Raw genomic sequence first — 6473 nt, 5'->3', positions numbered from 1 at the left:
TGGACCCTCGGCATAGCATAGCTGCTCTATAAAAATGTGGCCAGACTGCTTTTTAAGTGCTCTCACTGGGCAAAGCCTCCCAACTGGGGTCTCCAGCCACCTCCTACAGGTGTGTTTGGGCCAGTAACAGGTTCATTCATACCTCCCTAGGACAAAGCTTCCAGAGGGAGTGATAGGCTTCCATCTTTGCTGTTTCACAGCCTTCGCTGATGATAACTTCAGGTACTGGAAAATCTGAGGCTACTAGAGACTGAAGTGGGCCGTGGGCATACTGCAGCAGCCCTGTGGAAAAGTGGCCAGACTGTTACCTGGGTTCCCATTCCTATATCTTCTCACTAGGCAAGTCTTGCAGGCCTGGACCTCTACCCACCCCCGTACCAGAGCTGTTGAGCCAGTAGCAACTCAACCACTCCCTGGACAGAGCCTCCAGGGGCAACTGAAAGCCTTTCTGCCACTGCTTCTGCAGTGGAACAGTCCTTGCTACCCTCAGATTAATGAAAGAACTAACACCCTTTTCTACACCTTCAACAAGCTTTAGTTGACCCAAGGAGAGGAAACCAGCCCATCTACCATGGGTTTTACACACTCCCCACTGCTCATAAAAGACAGGGAACCCCTGGATTGGCCCCCACAGCACAAATTCTCCATCCTGGGCTGATTGCAATGGACAGTTGCTGACCTGTATCTCTCCAGGAGTGGAACCCTGAGGAGACAGAAGACCCTTGGCCACAACCACTACTAATGTCCCTTCCTCTTCTGCCTCTAAGTTGGGGAAGAAATATAAACACTGAGATTGCCCCAGAGCTGCAGTGGGCAGCCTAGGAGCCAAGCCATGATCTACAGCCAGTACTCAAGGGGAAGAGAAGCACATTTTCATATCATTGAGAGGGAAAATGGCTGCAACTGTGAGAAAACAGGGGAGCCACACATAACCAAGCAAGAGTCTACCAACTGATCAGTAAGCCCAAGTGCCACCTACTGGATCACATCCCAAAGCTTTAATGGCAAAAATACTGTACTAATATGCTCCCCTCTGAAATCAGAAATGAGAAGTCAGCTTCAAATAAAGACCCTGCACAAAGCCTCAGCCTGGTGAAAACACAAAAATAAGTCTACTGACTGTACTCAATCTACACTGCAATTAAAGGAAAACCCATATGTGGAGATGAGAAGAAACCAATGCAAGAACTCCAGTAACTCAAATGACCTCAGTGTCATATGTCCTTCAAACAACCACACCAGTTCTCCAACAAGAGTTCTTAACCTGGATGAACTGTCTGGAATTACATAAATATAACTCAGAATATGGATAGGAACAAAAATCATCAAGACTCAGAAGAATGGTAAAACCCAATCCAAGGAAAATAATAACAACAATAAAGTGTTACAGGAACTGAAGGACAAAGTAGCTGGTATAATAAATTAGAACCTAACAGATCTGAAAGAGCCGAATAACACAACACAAGAATTTCACAATGCAATCACAAGTATTAACGCAGAAAAAATGAATCTGAGGAACAAATTTCAGAACTTGAAGATTGGTTCTCTAAAATAAGAGGGACAAAAATGAAAAAGAATGAACAAAACCTTCAAGGATGTGGGATTATATAAAGAGGCCAATTCTACAAATCACTGGCATCTCTGAAAGGGAGGTGGAGAAATCAAACAACTTGGAAAACATATTTCAGGATATCATCTATGAAAGCTTCACTAACCTTGCTAGAAAGGCCAACAGTCAAATTCAGGAAATACAAAGAACTCCTACAAGCTTCTACACAAGAAGACCATCCTCAAGACACATAAGCATCAGGTTTTCCAAGGTCAAAATGAGAGAGAGAGTGTTAAAGGCAGCCAGAGAGAAAGGGCAGGCCATCTACAAAGGGAACCCCATTAGGCTAACAGCAGATCTCTCAGCTGAAATCCTATAAGCCAGAAGAGATTGGGGGACTATATTCAACATTATTAAAGAAAATCTTCAACCGAGAATTTCATATCCAGCTAAACTAAGCTTCCTAAGTGAAGGAGAAATTAGATCATTTACAGACAAGAAAAATCTGAGGTAATTCATTACCACCACATCTGCCTTACAAGAGATTTTAGAAAGAGATACTAGATACAGAAAGGAAAGACCACTACACGCTAATACAAAAACATACTTAAACACACAGACCAGCGACACTATAAAGCAACCACAAAAACAAGTCAACATAATAACCAGCCAACAGCACAATGACAAGATCAAATCTACACAAATCAATACTAACCTTGAATGTAAATGGGCAAATGCCCCACTTAAAAGGCACAGAGTGGCAAGCCAGATTTTAAAAAAAAGAGAGAGAGAGAGACACACAATGGCATGTCGTCTTCAAGAGACCCATCTCACACATAATGACACTCATAGTCTCAAAATAAAGGGATGGAGAAAAATCTACCAGGCGAATAGAAAACAGAAAAAAAGCAGAGGTTGCAATCCTAATTTCAGACAAAACAGATGTCAAATGAACAATAATTTTCCAAAAAGACAAGGGGGCAGGGACAAGATAGCCAACTAGAAGCAGCTGCAGTTCAAGGCTCCCACTGAGAAGACCTAAAACAGTGTGCAAATCCTGCACCAGCAACTGAAATATCCAGGTTCTACTCTCAGGACTGACTAGGTGGTTGGCATGACCCATAGAGAGCAAGGAAAGACGGGCTGGTGCATTGGCCCACCTGGGAGCCACAGGGGGCAAGGGGAGCCCTCACCTTCAGCCAGCCAAGGGAGGCAGTGAGTGAGCATGCTACCCATCCTGGGAAACTGCTTTTTCCATGGATCTTTGCAATCCACAGATCAGAAGATCCCACTCATGAGACCATACCACCAGGGCCTTGGGTCCCAACCACAGAGCCATGCAGATTCTCAAGAGCCACTCAGCTGGAGTCTGCCTAAAACTATCGAGTTCCCAAGTTGGGGAGGGGTGGTCATCATCACTGGGGCTGCCTGCTGCCTAAACCCTCTTGAGTTCCCTGGTGGAGGGGGAGCAGTCATCACTGTGGCTTCTGGCTGCCTAATAAAACTGAGCTTCCCAAGAGAGGGGCATCATCATCACTGTGGCTGCCTGCTGCCTGAGGAAACTGAGTTCCTCCAGGAAAGGACAGCAGCCATCACTGCAGCTGCTAGCTGCCTAAGACACTGAACTGGGGAGGAAGGGCAGCAGCCATTTCTACAGATCCAGGCCACTGTTTTTCCTTTGCTGATGCCAGGGAGACTGGATGGCTTGATCTCAAGAAGTATTCCCCACAGTGCAGCATGCTGACCGTGGCAGATCATAAGCCTGATTGCCTCTTTAGGCTGACCCTGACCCATCCTTCCTCACTGGATGGGGTCTCTCTGTAGGAACTCCAGCAACTCCAGCCAGGGAATTAGGGAGAGAACTCTGATCTCTCTAGGTCTGAGCCTCTGGGGGGAAGGGTGGCTGTTGTCTCCACAAACCAGAAGACTTATTCTTTCCCCCTACTCGCTCTGAGGAATCCAGGCAGCCCAGATGGGTGGGATTTCTCCCAGCACAGCATACCCCCTTCACAAAAGGACAACCAAAGTGTTTCATTAAGTGGGTCCTGGATCCTGTGACCCCCAGCTGGATGAGACACCCCAATGGGTCACCAGACTCTTATAGAGGAGCATTTCTACTGGCATCAGGTGGGTGCCCCTCAAGGACAGAGATCACAGAGGAAGGAATGGGATCCCATCTTTCCTGTTCTCCAGCCTTCTCTGGTGACATCTCCAGGTGTGGGAAGGACCCAGATAAATAGGGCCTGAAGTGAATCCCCAGCAAACCACAGCAGCCCTACAGAAGAGGTACCTGACTGTTGAAAACAGAAAGCACCAACAACATCAACCAAAAAGTCCCCACAAAAACCTCATCTAAAGGTCAGCAGCCTCAAAGATCAAAATGAGACAAACTCATGAAGATGAGAAAGGAATGAAAAACCCCTCAAAACTCAAAAGGCCAGAGTGGCTGATTTACTCCAAATGATCACAACACCTCTACAGTAAGGGCACAGTGCTGGGTGGAGGCTGAGATGGATGAATTGACAGAAGCAGGCTTCAGAAGGTGGGTAATAGCAAACTTCACTGAGCTAAAGGAGCATGTTCTAACCCAACACATTGGAAAGAATCTCAGAGCTTAAAGATTGGTTCTCTAAAATAAGACAGCCAAAAATAAAAAAGAATAAAAGGGAAGGAACAAAACGTCCAATAAGTATGGCATTATATATAGAGGCCAATTCTACAAATCACTGGCATCACTGGAAGGGAGGTGGAAAAATCAATGCATTGGGTTAGAACATGCTCCTTTAGCTCTGTGAAGTTTGTTATTATCCACCTTCCGAACACTACTTCTGTCAGCAGAGGAGCTAAGAACCATGACAAAAGGTTACAGAAGATGCTAACTAGACTAACCAGTTTATAGAGGTACATAAATGACCTGAGTCAGCTGTAAAGCACATGAGGAGAACTTTGTGATGCAAACACAAGTATCAGCAGCTGAGTCACTCAAGCAGAAGAAAGAATATCAGATCTTGAAGACTATCTTGCCAAAATAAGGCAGGCAGACAAGATTAGAGAAAAAAGAATGAAAAGGAATGAACAAAACCTCAAAGAACTGTGGTACTATGTAAAAGACCAAACCTGTGACTGATTGGACTACCTGAAAGAGACAAGGAGAATGGAGCCAAGTTGGGAAAACACACTTCAAGATATCGTCCAGGAGAACTTCCCCAACCTAGCAAGACAGGCCAACATTCAAATTCAGGAAATCCAGAGAACTCCAGTAAGATACTCCACAAGATGATCAACCCTCAAGACACATAGTCATCAGATTCTCCAAGATCAAAATGAAGGAAAAAATGTTAAAGGCAGCCAGAGACAAAGGGCAGGTCACCTACAAAGGGAAGCCCATCAGACTAACAGTGGGCCTCTCAGCAGAAACCCTACAAGCCAGAAGAGAGTTGCGTCCAATAGTCAACATCCTTAGAGAAAAGAATTTCCAACCTAGAATTTCATATCTGGCCAAACTAACCTTCATACGTAAAGGAAAAATCCTTTCCAGACAAGCAAATGCTGAGGGAATTTATCACCACCAGGCCTGCCTTGCAAGACCTCCTGAAGGAAGCACTAAAGATGGAAAGGAAAAACTGGTACCAGCCACTGCAAAAATGTACTGAAGTACAAAGACCAATGACACTATGAAGAAACTGCATCAACTAGTGAGCAAAATAACCAGCTAGCATCATGGTGACAGGATCAAATTCAAACATAACAATATTAACCTTAAGTGTCAATGGGCTAAATGCCCCAATTAAAAGACACAGACCAGCAAATTGGATATGAAGAGTCAAGACTCAGGTGTGCTGTATTCAAGTTTCCTATCTCATGTGCAAAGACACACGTAGGTTCAAAGGGATGGAGGAAAATTTACCAAGCAAATGGAAAGCAGAAAAAAGCAGTGGTTGCAGTCCTAGTTTCTGACAAAACAGACTTTGAATCAACAAAGATAAAAAAAGACAAGAGCATCACATAATGGTAAAGGAATCAACAAGAAGAGCTAACTATCCTAAATATGTATGCACCTGGTACAGGAGAACCCAGATTCATAAAACAAGTTCTTAGAGACCTACAAAGAGACTCAGGCTCCCACACAACAGTAGCAGGAGACATTAACACCCCATTGTCAATATTGGATCATCTAGACAGAAAATTAACAAGAAAGGACTTGAACACAGCTCTGGATCAAGTGAATCTCATAGATATCTACAGAACTCTCCACCACAAAACAGCAGACTATATATTATTCTCAGTGGCATATGACATTGACTCTAAAATTGATCACAAAATTGGAATTAAAACACTCCTCAGCAATTGCCAAAGAACTGAAATCATGGCAGTCTCTCAGACCACAGTGCAATCAAATTAGAACTCAAGATTAAGAAACTCAAAACCACACAACTACATGGAAATTGAACAACCTGCTCCTGAGTGACTTCTGGGTAAATAATGAAATTAAGGCAGAAATCAAGAAGTTCTTTGAAACCAATGAGAACAAAGAGACAATGTACCAGAATCTCTGGGAGGCAACTAAAGCAGTGTTAAGAGGCAAATTTATAGCACTAGATGCCCACATCATAAAGCTGGAAATATCTCAAATCGACACCCTAACATCATAACTAAAAGAACTAGAGAAGCAAGAGCAAACAAATCCAAAAGCTAGCAGAAGAGAAAATAAATGATTAAAATCAGAGTGGAGGGGCGGAGCAAGATGGCCGAATAGGAACAGCTCCAGTCTCCAACTCCCAGCGCGAGCAACACAGAAGACCGGTGATTTCTGCATTTTCAACTGAGGTACTGGGTTCATCTCACTGGGGAGTGCCGGACAATCGGTGCTGGTCAGCTGCTGCAGCCCGACCAGCGAGAGCTGAAGCAGGGCGAGGCATCGCCT

This window comes from Mandrillus leucophaeus, unplaced genomic scaffold (assembly GCF_000951045.1).
Source record: "Mandrillus leucophaeus isolate KB7577 unplaced genomic scaffold, Mleu.le_1.0 Scaffold1275, whole genome shotgun sequence".
NCBI lineage: Eukaryota > Metazoa > Chordata > Mammalia > Primates > Cercopithecidae > Mandrillus > Mandrillus leucophaeus.
Note: the sequence above shows the minus strand (reverse complement) of the source record.